Source organism: Lissotriton helveticus, chromosome 11 (assembly GCF_964261635.1).
Source record: "Lissotriton helveticus chromosome 11, aLisHel1.1, whole genome shotgun sequence".
NCBI lineage: Eukaryota > Metazoa > Chordata > Amphibia > Caudata > Salamandridae > Lissotriton > Lissotriton helveticus.
In genome coordinates this window covers 39,694,066-39,707,419 of record NC_136072.1, presented here as the reverse complement: position 1 = coordinate 39,707,419, position 13,354 = coordinate 39,694,066, and the positions used below count along the sequence as shown (strand labels likewise).

General features: G+C 44.0%; 10 non-coding genes across 10 annotated transcripts; all 10 read right to left on the bottom strand.

The window, feature by feature from the left end:
- Positions 1–725: 725 nt before the first annotated feature.
- On the bottom strand, positions 726–797 carry TRNAG-UCC (transfer RNA glycine (anticodon UCC)). The gene has a single exon. It is a non-coding gene; the product is annotated as a tRNA-Gly (tRNA).
- Positions 798–1,696: 899 nt separating this feature from the next.
- Positions 1,697–1,768, bottom strand: TRNAG-UCC (transfer RNA glycine (anticodon UCC)). The gene has a single exon. It is a non-coding gene; the product is annotated as a tRNA-Gly (tRNA).
- Positions 1,769–3,269: 1,501 nt separating this feature from the next.
- Positions 3,270–3,341, bottom strand: TRNAG-UCC (transfer RNA glycine (anticodon UCC)). The gene has a single exon. It is a non-coding gene; the product is annotated as a tRNA-Gly (tRNA).
- Positions 3,342–4,240: 899 nt separating this feature from the next.
- On the bottom strand, positions 4,241–4,312 carry TRNAG-UCC (transfer RNA glycine (anticodon UCC)). Its single transcript has one exon. It is a non-coding gene; the product is annotated as a tRNA-Gly (tRNA).
- A 1,512-nt stretch (positions 4,313–5,824) lies between these two features.
- TRNAG-UCC (transfer RNA glycine (anticodon UCC)) lies at positions 5,825–5,896 on the bottom strand. The gene has a single exon. It is a non-coding gene; the product is annotated as a tRNA-Gly (tRNA).
- An 899-nt stretch (positions 5,897–6,795) lies between these two features.
- TRNAG-UCC (transfer RNA glycine (anticodon UCC)) lies at positions 6,796–6,867 on the bottom strand. The gene has a single exon. It is a non-coding gene; the product is annotated as a tRNA-Gly (tRNA).
- Positions 6,868–8,378: 1,511 nt separating this feature from the next.
- Positions 8,379–8,450, bottom strand: TRNAG-UCC (transfer RNA glycine (anticodon UCC)). The gene has a single exon. It is a non-coding gene; the product is annotated as a tRNA-Gly (tRNA).
- Positions 8,451–9,349: 899 nt separating this feature from the next.
- On the bottom strand, positions 9,350–9,421 carry TRNAG-UCC (transfer RNA glycine (anticodon UCC)). Its single transcript has one exon. It is a non-coding gene; the product is annotated as a tRNA-Gly (tRNA).
- A 1,512-nt stretch (positions 9,422–10,933) lies between these two features.
- On the bottom strand, positions 10,934–11,005 carry TRNAG-UCC (transfer RNA glycine (anticodon UCC)). Its single transcript has one exon. It is a non-coding gene; the product is annotated as a tRNA-Gly (tRNA).
- Positions 11,006–11,904: 899 nt separating this feature from the next.
- Positions 11,905–11,976, bottom strand: TRNAG-UCC (transfer RNA glycine (anticodon UCC)). The gene has a single exon. It is a non-coding gene; the product is annotated as a tRNA-Gly (tRNA).
- Between the last annotated feature and the right edge of the window lie 1,378 nt (positions 11,977–13,354).

Below are 13,354 nucleotides of genomic sequence, written 5' to 3'. Positions count from 1 at the left end.
CAGGCACTAGCCGTTTCAAACATTTATCAAGACAGCAGCTCTTGAACCCTCTATATCTCTCTCTGTGATACTAGCGCTAACATGCTCAGGATTTGGCTTTACCTGGGAGCCAGAGATCTACCCGGTGAGGGCTTGCCCGGTGTGAGGCTTTTGAGCGTTTGGGAGCGTTGTGGACGTTGGACAGGAAACTATGCAAATTTCAAGCATCCAACCTTCCTGCTGCAGTGAGAGGCTCTTTCCATGGACATCTGCCTCTTGGATTCCTCTCAACTTGCCTTCTGATAAAACATTTTGTGAGCTGCAGTTACCTTCGACAGCTACGAGGTGGCGCTACATTCAGGTCAGAGCACAAGTATGCAAAAATGTTACGGACTTTGGCCAGATTTATCGGTGGGTCTTGCATATTTTTTTCAGAGGCTAGAAATTGCCTAGAAATGCTTTTTAACATAGAGATGCTGGAGATATAATGTCTGGTCGGGCCTCAGCCCTTTCATTGCCTGCCCAAAATAACATATTTATTACCAGCACATGTGAATGGCGACTCTGCTTTATGAAACTTATCATATATTAGGACAATGAATATAGCAGAAGGGGCGATTGAGATGTTTGCCTACGTATTTTTTAATTTCTATATATATGGCTGATTAATCTGTTCATGATATTTCCATTTTGTGACATGTTGAACTAAAATATATCCTGCTTGCAGAATACATAAGTATTTGCACTGCGTTGGCCGGGAATCGAACCCGGGTCAACTGCTTGGAAGGCAGCTATGCTCACCACTATACCACCAACGCCCTCTGTCATTTATGCTTATTATTGTGTCTCTTTACTTTCAAAGTAAAGGGTGGATCCTTTGACGATCCCTCTCTTGTATTTCAGCAGACACAGATAGTTGAGAAGTCTTTTCTCACATAGCTGGCGCAAGCTTGCGCTTTTCCTTTCTGGCAGCGTGGAAATGACAGCTTGGTCCTTGGAAGGAAAATAAAGCAAATTTAGCAGAGGATGGTTTCGATCCATCGACCTCTGGGTTATGGGCCCAGCACGCTTCCGCTGCGCCACTCTGCTCCTCTGTGAAAGTGTTCTCTTTATGCAGATGAGGAGCATTCAGTGGAGTGACGTGGGCGTTCGGGACGTGAGAGGACGTTGGACAGGAAACTATGCAAATTTGAAGCATCCAACCTTCCTGCTGTAGTCAGAGGCTCTTTCTATGGACATCTGCCTCTTGGATTCCTCTCAACTTGCCCTCTTATGAAACATTTTGTGAGCTGCAGTTACCTCCGATGGCTACAAGGTGGCGCTACATTCAGGTGAGAGCACAAGTATGCCCAAAATGTTAGTGACTTTTGCCAGATTTATCGGTGGATCTTGCATATTTTTTTCAGAGGCTAGATATTGCCTAGAAATGCTTTTTAACATAGAGATGCTGGAGTTATAATGTCTGGTCGGGCCTCAGCCCTTTCATTGTCTGCCCACTGTAACATATTTATTACCAGCACATGTGAGTGGTGACTCTGCTTTATGGAACTTATCATATATTAGGGCAATGAATATAGCAGAAGGGGCGATCGAGATGTTTGCCTACGTATTTGTCTATTTTTTTATATCTGGCTGATTAATCTGTTCATGATATTTCCATTTTGTGACATATTGCATTAAAATATATCCAGCTTGCAGAATATATAAGTATTTGTACTGCGTTGGCCGGGAATCGAACCCGGGTCAACTGCTTGGAAGGCAGCTATGCTCACCACTATACCACCAACGCCCTATGATCTGTATGCTCTCGGTTCTAAACATTACGACCCTGAGTGCAATGTCTATCTTGCACCAGCTTCAACGGTGCATTTGGTTTAGATACCAACATGAAAAGCAGTAGAAAGTTTTTAGCAGAGGGTAAGGAACTGGGATTGAAACCAAGGTCAAAGCTGTGCGGAAGAGAAGAATGGAAAGCAGTAGTACAAATAATAGATATGAACATATAGATGCAGCATGGGAAGCAAAGCAGGGAAGAGAAAGAGAGAACATTCCAGGAAATGCCCAGGAGATAGATAATAGCACAACTAAAAGGGAAGAATGAAATTCAAAGCATGCCCAGAAAAGTGTTTGAAGGTCCCACCAGTCATTTATGCTTATTATTGTGTGTCTTTACTTTCAAAGTACAGGGTGGATCCTTTTACGATCCCTCTCTTATATTTCAGCAGACACAGATAGTTGAGAAGTCTTTTCTCACATAGCTGGCAAAAGCTTGCGCTTTTACTTGCTGGCAGCCTGGGAATGACAGCTTGGTCCTTGGAAGAAAAATCAAGCAAAATTAGCAGAGGATGGTTTCGATCCATCGACCTCTGGGTTATGGGCCCAGCACGCTTCCGCTGCGCCACTCTGCTCCGTTGTGAAAGTGCTCTCTTTATGCAAATAAGGAGCATTCAGCAGAGTAGAGTGGGATTGGTCGGGCTCTCACCTCATTTGCCTAAGTATATCGCAAGGCATGCTGGGTGCAGAAAAACTTAATCTTCCCCTCTCACAATCAGTCATAACTGAAAGCCAGACACTCTCAGGCACTAGCCGTTTCAAACATTTATCAAGACAGCAGCTCTTGAACCCTCTATATCTCTCTCTGTGATACTAGCGCTAACATGCTCAGGATTTGGCTTTACCTGGGAGCCAGAGATCTACCCGGTGAGGGCGAGGCTTTTGAGCGTTTGGGAGCGTTCGGGACGTTGGACAGGAAACTATGCAAATTTCAAGCATCCAACCTTCCTGCTGCAGTGAGAGGCTCTTTCCATGGACATCTGCCTCTTGGATTCCTCTCAACTTGCCTTCTGATAAAACATTTTGTGAGCTGCAGTTACCTTCGACAGCTACGAGGTGGCGCTACATTCAGGTCAGAGCACAAGTATGCAAAAATGTTACGGACTTTGGCCAGATTTATCGGTGGGTCTTGCATATTTTTTTCAGAGGCTAGAAATTGCCTAGAAATGCTTTTTAACATAGAGATGCTGGAGGTATAATGTCTGGTCGGGCCTCAGCCCTTTCATTGCCTGCCCAAAATAACATATTTATTACCAGCACATGTGAATGGCGACTCTGCTTTATGAAACTTATCATATATTAGGACAATGAATATAGCAGAAGGGGCGATTGAGATGTTTGCCTACGTATTTTTTAATTTCTATATATATGGCTGATTAATCTGTTCATGATATTTCCATTTTGTGACATGTTGAACTAAAATATATCCTGCTTGCAGAATACATAAGTATTTGCACTGCGTTGGCCGGGAATCGAACCCGGGTCAACTGCATGGAAGGCAGCTATGCTCACCACTATACCACCAACGCCCTCTGTCATTTATGCTTATTATTGTGTCTCTTTACTTTCAAAGTAAAGGGTGGATCCTTTGACGATCCCTCTCTTGTATTTCAGCAGACACAGATAGTTGAGAAGTCTTTTCTCACATAGCTGGCGCAAGCTTGCGCTTTTCCTTTCTGGCAGCGTGGAAATGACAGCTTGGTCCTTGGAAGGAAAATAAAGCAAATTTAGCAGAGGATGGTTTCGATCCATCGACCTCTGGGTTATGGGCCCAGCACGCTTCCGCTGCGCCACTCTGCTCCTCTGTGAAAGTGTTCTCTTTATGCAGATGAGGAGCATTCAGTGGAGTGACGTGGGCGTTCGGGACGTGAGAGGACGTTGGACAGGAAACTATGCAAATTTGAAGCATCCAACCTTCCTGCTGTAGTCAGAGGCTCTTTCTATGGACATCTGCCTCTTGGATTCCTCTCAACTTGCCCTCTTATGAAACATTTTGTGAGCTGCAGTTACCTCCGATGGCTACAAGGTGGCGCTACATTCAGGTGAGAGCACAAGTATGCCCAAAATGTTAGTGACTTTTGCCAGATTTATCGGTGGATCTTGCATATTTTTTTCAGAGGCTAGATATTGCCTAGAAATGCTTTTTAACATAGAGATGCTGGAGTTATAATGTCTGGTCGGGCCTCAGCCCTTTCATTGTCTGCCCACTGTAACATATTTATTACCAGCACATGTGAGTGGTGACTCTGCTTTATGGAACTTATCATATATTAGGGCAATGAATATAGCAGAAGGGGCGATCGAGATGTTTGCCTACGTATTTGTTTATTTTTTTATATCTGGCTGATTAATCTGTTCATGATATTTCCATTTTGTGACATATTGCATTAAAATATATCCAGCTTGCAGAATATATAAGTATTTGTACTGCGTTGGCCGGGAATCGAACCCGGGTCAACTGCTTGGAAGGCAGCTATGCTCACCACTATACCACCAACGCCCTATGATCTGTATGCTCTCGGTTCTAAACATTACGACCCTGAGTGCAATGTCTATCTTGCACCAGCTTCAACGGTGCATTTGGTTTAGATACCAACATGAAAAGCAGTAGAAAGTTTTTAGCAGAGGGTAAGGAACTGGGATTGAAACCAAGGTCAAAGCTGTGCGGAAGAGAAGAATGGAAAGCAGTAGTACAAATAATAGATATGAACATATAGATGCAGCATGGGAAGCAAAGCAGGGAAGAGAAAGAGAGAACATTCCAGGAAATGCCCAGGAGATAGATAATAGCACAACTAAAAGGGAAGAATGAAATTCAAAGCATGCCCAGAAAAGTGTTTGAAGGTCCCACCAGTCATTTATGCTTATTATTGTGTGTCTTTACTTTCAAAGTACAGGGTGGATCCTTTTACGATCCCTCTCTTGTATTTCAGCAGACACAGATAGTTGAGAAGTCTTTTCTCACATAGCTGGCAAAAGCTTGCGCTTTTACTTGCTGGCAGCCTGGGAATGACAGCTTGGTCCTTGGAAAAAAAATCAAGCAAAATTAGCAGAGGATGGTTTCGATCCATCGACCTCTGGGTTATGGGCCCAGCACGCTTCCGCTGCGCCACTCTGCTCCGTTGTGAAAGTGTTCTCTTTATGCAAATAAGGAGCATTCAGCAGAGTAGAGTGGGATTGGTCGGGCTCTCACCTCATTTGCCTAAGTATATCGCAAGGCATGCTGGGTGCAGAAAAACTTAATCTTCCCCTCTCACAATCAGTCATAACTGAAAGCCAGACACTCTCAGGCACTAGCCGTTTCAAACATTTATCAAGACAGCAGCTCTTGAACCCTCTATATCTCTCTCTGTGATACTAGCGCTAACATGCTCAGGATTTGGCTTTACCTGGGAGCCAGAGATCTACCCATTGAGGACTTGCCCGGTGTGAGGCTTTTGAGCGTTTGGGAGCGTTGTGGACGTTGGACAGGAAACTATGCAAATTTCAAGCATCCATCCTTCCTGCTGCAGTGAGAGGCTCTTTCCATGGACATCTGCCTCTTGGATTCCTCTCAACTTGCCTTCTGATAAAACATTTTGTGAGCTGCAGTTACCTTCGACAGCTACGAGGTGGCGCTACATTCAGGTCAGAGCACAAGTATGCAAAAATGTTACGGACTTTGGCCAGATTTATCGGTGGGTCTTGCATATTTTTTTCAAAGGCTAGAAATTGCCTAGAAATGCTTTTTAACATAGAGATGCTGGAGGTATAATGTCTGGTCGGGCCTCAGCCCTTTCATTGCCTGCCCAAAATAACATATTTATTACCAGCACATGTGAATGGCGACTCTGCTTTATGAAACTTATCATATATTAGGACAATGAATATAGCAGAAGGGGCGATTGAGATGTTTGCCTACGTATTTTTTAATTTCTATATATATGGCTGATTAATCTGTTCATGATATTTCCATTTTGTGACATGTTGAACTAAAATATATCCTGCTTGCAGAATACATAAGTATTTGCACTGCGTTGGCCGGGAATCGAACCCGGGTCAACTGCATGGAAGGCAGCTATGCTCACCACTATACCACCAACGCCCTCTGTCATTTATGCTTATTATTGTGTCTCTTTACTTTCAAAGTAAAGGGTGGATCCTTTGACGATCCCTCTCTTGTATTTCAGCAGACACAGATAGTTGAGAAGTCTTTTCTCACATAGCTGGCGCAAGCTTGCGCTTTTCCTTTCTGGCAGCGTGGAAATGACAGCTTGGTCCTTGGAAGGAAAATAAAGCAAATTTAGCAGAGGATGGTTTCGATCCATCGACCTCTGGGTTATGGGCCCAGCACGCTTCCGCTGCGCCACTCTGCTCCTCTGTGAAAGTGTTCTCTTTATGCAGATGAGGAGCATTCAGTGGAGTGACGTGGGCGTTCGGGACGTGAGAGGACGTTGGACAGGAAACTATGCAAATTTGAAGCATCCAACCTTCCTGCTGTAGTCAGAGGCTCTTTCTATGGACATCTGCCTCTTGGATTCCTCTCAACTTGCCCTCTTATGAAACATTTTGTGAGCTGCAGTTACCTCCGATGGCTACAAGGTGGCGCTACATTCAGGTGAGAGCACAAGTATGCCCAAAATGTTAGTGACTTTTGCCAGATTTATCGGTGGATCTTGCATATTTTTTTCAGAGGCTAGATATTGCCTAGAAATGCTTTTTAACATAGAGATGCTGGAGTTATAATGTCTGGTCGGGCCTCAGCCCTTTCATTGTCTGCCCACTGTAACATATTTATTACCAGCACATGTGAGTGGTGACTCTGCTTTATGGAACTTATCATATATTAGGGCAATGAATATAGCAGAAGGGGCGATCGAGATGTTTGCCTACGTATTTGTTTATTTTTTTATATCTGGCTGATTAATCTGTTCATGATATTTCCATTTTGTGACATATTGCATTAAAATATATCCAGCTTGCAGAATATATAAGTATTTGTACTGCGTTGGCCGGGAATCGAACCCGGGTCAACTGCTTGGAAGGCAGCTATGCTCACCACTATACCACCAACGCCCTATGATCTGTATGCTCTCGGTTCTAAACATTACGACCCTGAGTGCAATGTCTATCTTGCACCAGCTTCAACGGTGCATTTGGTTTAGATACCAACATGAAAAGCAGTAGAAAGTTTTTAGCAGAGGGTAAGGAACTGGGATTGAAACCAAGGTCAAAGCTGTGCGGAAGAGAAGAATGGAAAGCAGTAGTACAAATAATAGATATGAACATATAGATGCAGCATGGGAAGCAAAGCAGGGAAGAGAAAGAGAGAACATTCCAGGAAATGCCCAGGAGATAGATAATAGCACAACTAAAAGGGAAGAATGAAATTCAAAGCATGCCCAGAAAAGTGTTTGAAGGTCCCACCAGTCATTTATGCTTATTATTGTGTGTCTTTACTTTCAAAGTACAGGGTGGATCCTTTTACGATCCCTCTCTTGTATTTCAGCAGACACAGATAGTTGAGAAGTCTTTTCTCACATAGCTGGCAAAAGCTTGCGCTTTTACTTGCTGGCAGCCTGGGAATGACAGCTTGGTCCTTGGAAGAAAAATCAAGCAAAATTAGCAGAGGATGGTTTCGATCCATCGACCTCTGGGTTATGGGCCCAGCACGCTTCCGCTGCGCCACTCTGCTCCGTTGTGAAAGTGTTCTCTTTATGCAAATAAGGAGCATTCAGCAGAGTAGAGTGGGATTGGTCGGGCTCTCACCTCATTTGCCTAAGTATATCGCAAGGCATGCTGGGTGCAGAAAAACTTAATCTTCCCCTCTCACAATCAGTCATAACTGAAAGCCAGACACTCTCAGGCACTAGCCGTTTCAAACATTTATCAAGACAGCAGCTCTTGAACCCTCTATATCTCTCTCTGTGATACTAGCGCTAACATGCTCAGGATTTGGCTTTACCTGGGAGCCAGAGATCTACCCGGTGAGGGCGAGGCTTTTGAGCGTTTGGGAGCGTTCGGGACGTGAGTGGACGTTGGACAGGAAACTATGCAAATTTCAAGCATCCAACCTTCCTGCTGCAGTGAGAGGCTCTTTCCATGGACATCTGCCTCTTGGATTCCTCTCAACGTGCCTTCTGATAAAACATTTTGTGAGCTGCAGTTACCTTCGACAGCTACGAGGTGGCGCTACATTCAGGTCAGAGCACAAGTATGCAAAAATGTTACGGACTTTGGCCAGATTTATCGGTGGGTCTTGCATATTTTTTTCAGAGGCTAGAAATTGCCTAGAAATGCTTTTTAACATAGAGATGCTGGAGGTATAATGTCTGGTCGGGCCTCAGCCCTTTCATTGCCTGCCCAAAATAACATATTTATTACCAGCACATGTGAATGGCGACTCTGCTTTATGAAACTTATCATATATTAGGACAATGAATATAGCAGAAGGGGCGATTGAGATGTTTGCCTACGTATTTTTTAATTTCTATATATATGGCTGATTAATCTGTTCATGATATTTCCATTTTGTGACATGTTGAACTAAAATATATCCTGCTTGCAGAATACATAAGTATTTGCACTGCGTTGGCCGGGAATCGAACCCGGGTCAACTGCTTGGAAGGCAGCTATGCTCACCACTATACCACCAACGCCCTCTGTCATTTATGCTTATTATTGTGTCTCTTTACTTTCAAAGTAAAGGGTGGATCCTTTGACGATCCCTCTCTTGTATTTCAGCAGACACAGATAGTTGAGAAGTCTTTTCTCACATAGCTGGCGCAAGCTTGCGCTTTTCCTTTCTGGCAGCGTGGAAATGACAGCTTGGTCCTTGGAAGGAAAATAAAGCAAATTTAGCAGAGGATGGTTTCGATCCATCGACCTCTGGGTTATGGGCCCAGCACGCTTCCGCTGCACCACTCTGCTCCTCTGTGAAAGTGTTCTCTTTATGCAGATGAGGAGCATTCAGTGGAGTGACATGGGCGTTCGGGACGTGAGAGGACGTTGGACAGGAAACTATGCAAATTTGAAGCATCCAACCTTCCTGCTGTAGTCAGAGGCTCTTTCTATGGACATCTGCCTCTTGGATTCCTCTCAACTTGCCCTCTTATGAAACATTTTGTGAGCTGCAGTTACCTCCGATGGCTACAAGGTGGCGCTACATTCAGGTGAGAGCACAAGTATGCCCAAAATGTTAGTGACTTTTGCCAGATTTATCGGTGGATCTTGCATATTTTTTTCAGAGGCTAGATATTGCCTAGAAATGCTTTTTAACATAGAGATGCTGGAGTTATAATGTCTGGTCGGGCCTCAGCCCTTTCATTGTCTGCCCACTGTAACATATTTATTACCAGCACATGTGAGTGGTGACTCTGCTTTATGGAACTTATCATATATTAGGGCAATGAATATAGCAGAAGGGGCGATCGAGATGTTTGCCTACGTATTTGTTTATTTTTTTATATCTGGCTGATTAATCTGTTCATGATATTTCCATTTTGTGACATATTGCATTAAAATATATCCAGCTTGCAGAATATATAAGTATTTGTACTGCGTTGGCCGGGAATCGAACCCGGGTCAACTGCTTGGAAGGCAGCTATGCTCACCACTATACCACCAACGCCCTATGATCTGTATGCTCTCGGTTCTAAACATTACGACCCTGAGTGCAATGTCTATCTTGCACCAGCTTCAACGGTGCATTTGGTTTAGATACCAACATGAAAAGCAGTAGAAAGTTTTTAGCAGAGGGTAAGGAACTGGGATTGAAACCAAGGTCAAAGCTGTGCGGAAGAGAAGAATGGAAAGCAGTAGTACAAATAATAGATATGAACATATAGATGCAGCATGGGAAGCAAAGCAGGGAAGAGAAAGAGAGAACATTCCAGGAAATGCCCAGGAGATAGATAATAGCACAACTAAAAGGGAAGAATGAAATTCAAAGCATGCCCAGAAAAGTGTTTGAAGGTCCCACCAGTCATTTATGCTTATTATTGTGTGTCTTTACTTTCAAAGTACAGGGTGGATCCTTTTACGATCCCTCTCTTGTATTTCAGCAGACACAGATAGTTGAGAAGTCTTTTCTCACATAGCTGGCAAAAGCTTGCGCTTTTACTTGCTGGCAGCCTGGGAATGACAGCTTGGTCCTTGGAAGAAAAATCAAGCAAAATTAGCAGAGGATGGTTTCGATCCATCGACCTCTGGGTTATGGGCCCAGCACGCTTCCGCTGCGCCACTCTGCTCCGTTGTGAAAGTGCTCTCTTTATGCAAATAAGGAGCATTCAGCAGAGTAGAGTGGGATTGGTCGGGCTCTCACCTCATTTGCCTAAGTATATCGCAAGGCATGCTGGGTGCAGAAAAACTTAATCTTCCCCTCTCACAATCAGTCATAACTGAAAGCCAGACACTCTCAGGCACTAGCCGTTTCAAACATTTATCAAGACAGCAGCTCTTGAACCCTCTATATCTCTCTCTGTGATACTAGCGCTAACATGCTCAGGATTTGGCTTTACCTGGGAGCCAGAGATCTACCCGGTGAGGGCTTGCCCGGTGTGAGGCTTTTGAGCGTTTGGGAGCGTTCGGGACGTTGGACAGGAAACTATGCAAATTTCAAGCATCCAACCTTCCTGCTGCAGTGAGAGGCTCTTTCCATGGACATCTGCCTCTTGGATTCCTCTCAACTTGCCTTCTGATAAAACATTTTGTGAGCTGCAGTTACCTTCGACAGCTACGAGGTGGCGCTACATTCAGGTCAGAGCACAAGTATGCAAAAATGTTACGGACTTTGGCCAGATTTATCGGTGGGTCTTGCATATTTTTTTCAGAGGCTAGAAATTGCCTAGAAATGCTTTTTAACATAGAGATGCTGGAGGTATAATGTCTGGTCGGGCCTCAGCCCTTTCATTGCCTGCCCAAAATAACATATTTATTACCAGCACATGTGAATGGCGACTCTGCTTTATGAAACTTATCATATATTAGGACAATGAATATAGCAGAAGGGGCGATTGAGATGTTTGCCTACGTATTTTTTAATTTCTATATATATGGCTGATTAATCTGTTCATGATATTTCCATTTTGTGACATGTTGAACTAAAATATATCCTGCTTGCAGAATACATAAGTATTTGCACTGCGTTGGCCGGGAATCGAACCCGGGTCAACTGCTTGGAAGGCAGCTATGCTCACCACTATACCACCAACGCCCTCTGTCATTTATGCTTATTATTGTGTCTCTTTACTTTCAAAGTAAAGGGTGGATCCTTTGACGATCCCTCTCTTGTATTTCAGCAGACACAGATAGTTGAGAAGTCTTTTCTCACATAGCTGGCGCAAGCTTGCGCTTTTCCTTTCTGGCAGCGTGGAAATGACAGCTTGGTCCTTGGAAGGAAAATAAAGCAAATTTAGCAGAGGATGGTTTCGATCCATCGACCTCTGGGTTATGGGCCCAGCACGCTTCCGCTGCACCACTCTGCTCCTCTGTGAAAGTGTTCTCTTTATGCAGATGAGGAGCATTCAGTGGAGTGACATGGGCGTTCGGGACGTGAGAGGACGTTGGACAGGAAACTATGCAAATTTGAAGCATCCAACCTTCCTGCTGTAGTCAGAGGCTCTTTCTATGGACATCTGCCTCTTGGATTCCTCTCAACTTGCCCTCTTATGAAACATTTTGTGAGCTGCAGTTACCTCCGATGGCTACAAGGTGGCGCTACATTCAGGTGAGAGCACAAGTATGCCCAAAATGTTAGTGACTTTTGCCAGATTTATCGGTGGATCTTGCATATTTTTTTCAGAGGCTAGATATTGCCTAGAAATGCTTTTTAACATAGAGATGCTGGAGTTATAATGTCTGGTCGGGCCTCAGCCCTTTCATTGTCTGCCCACTGTAACATATTTATTACCAGCACATGTGAGTGGTGACTCTGCTTTATGGAACTTATCATATATTAGGGCAATGAATATAGCAGAAGGGGCGATCGAGATGTTTGCCTACGTATTTGTTTATTTTTTTATATCTGGCTGATTAATCTGTTCATGATATTTCCATTTTGTGACATATTGCATTAAAATATATCCAGCTTGCAGAATATATAAGTATTTGTACTGCGTTGGCCGGGAATCGAACCCGGGTCAACTGCTTGGAAGGCAGCTATGCTCACCACTATACCACCAACGCCCTATGATCTGTATGCTCTCGGTTCTAAACATTACGACCCTGAGTGCAATGTCTATCTTGCACCAGCTTCAACGGTGCATTTGGTTTAGATACCAACATGAAAAGCAGTAGAAAGTTTTTAGCAGAGGGTAAGGAACTGGGATTGAAACCAAGGTCAAAGCTGTGCGGAAGAGAAGAATGGAAAGCAGTAGTACAAATAATAGATATGAACATATAGATGCAGCATGGGAAGCAAAGCAGGGAAGAGAAAGAGAGAACATTCCAGGAAATGCCCAGGAGATAGATAATAGCACAACTAAAAGGGAAGAATGAAATTCAAAGCATGCCCAGAAAAGTGTTTGAAGGTCCCACCAGTCATTTATGCTTATTATTGTGTGTCTTTACTTTCAAAGTACAGGGTGGATCCTTTTACGATCCCTCTCTTGTATTTCAGCAGACACAGATAGTTGAGAAGTCTTTTCTCACATAGCTGGCAAAAGCTTGCGCTTTTACTTGCTGGCAGCCTGGGAATGACAGCTTGGTCCTTGGAAGAAAAATCAAGCAAAATTAGCAGAGGATGGTTTCGATCCATCGACCTCTGGGTTATGGGCCCAGCACGCTTCCGCTGCGCCACTCTGCTCCGTTGTGAAAGTGCTCTCTTTATGCAAATAAGGAGCATTCAGCAGAGTAGAGTGGGATTGGTCGGGCTCTCACCTCATTTGCCTAAGTATATCGCAAGGCATGCTGGGTGCAGAAAAACTTAATCTTCCCCTCTCACAATCAGTCATAACTGAAAGCCAGACACTCTCAGGCACTAGCCGTTTCAAACATTTATCAAGACAGCAGCTCTTGAACCCTCTATATCTCTCTCTGTGATACTAGCGCTAACATGCTCAGGATTTGGCTTTACCTGGGAGCCAGAGATCTACCCGGTGAGGGCTTGCCCGGTGTGAGGCTTTTGAGCGTTTGGGAGCGTTCGGGACGTTGGACAGGAAACTATGCAAATTTCAAGCATCCAACCTTCCTGCTGCAGTGAGAGGCTCTTTCCATGGACATCTGCCTCTTGGATTCCTCTCAACTTGCCTTCTGATAAAACATTTTGTGAGCTGCAGTTACCTTCGACAGCTACGAGGTGGCGCTACATTCAGGTCAGAGCACAAGTATGCAAAAATGTTACGGACTTTGGCCAGATTTATCGGTGGGTCTTGCATATTTTTTTCAGAGGCTAGAAATTGCCTAGAAATGCTTTTTAACATAGAGATGCTGGAGGTATAATGTCTGGTCGGGCCTCAGCCCTTTCATTGCCTGCCCAAAATAACATATTTATTACCAGCACATGTGAATGGCGACTCTGCTTTATGAAACTTATCATATATTAGGACAATGAATATAGCAGAAG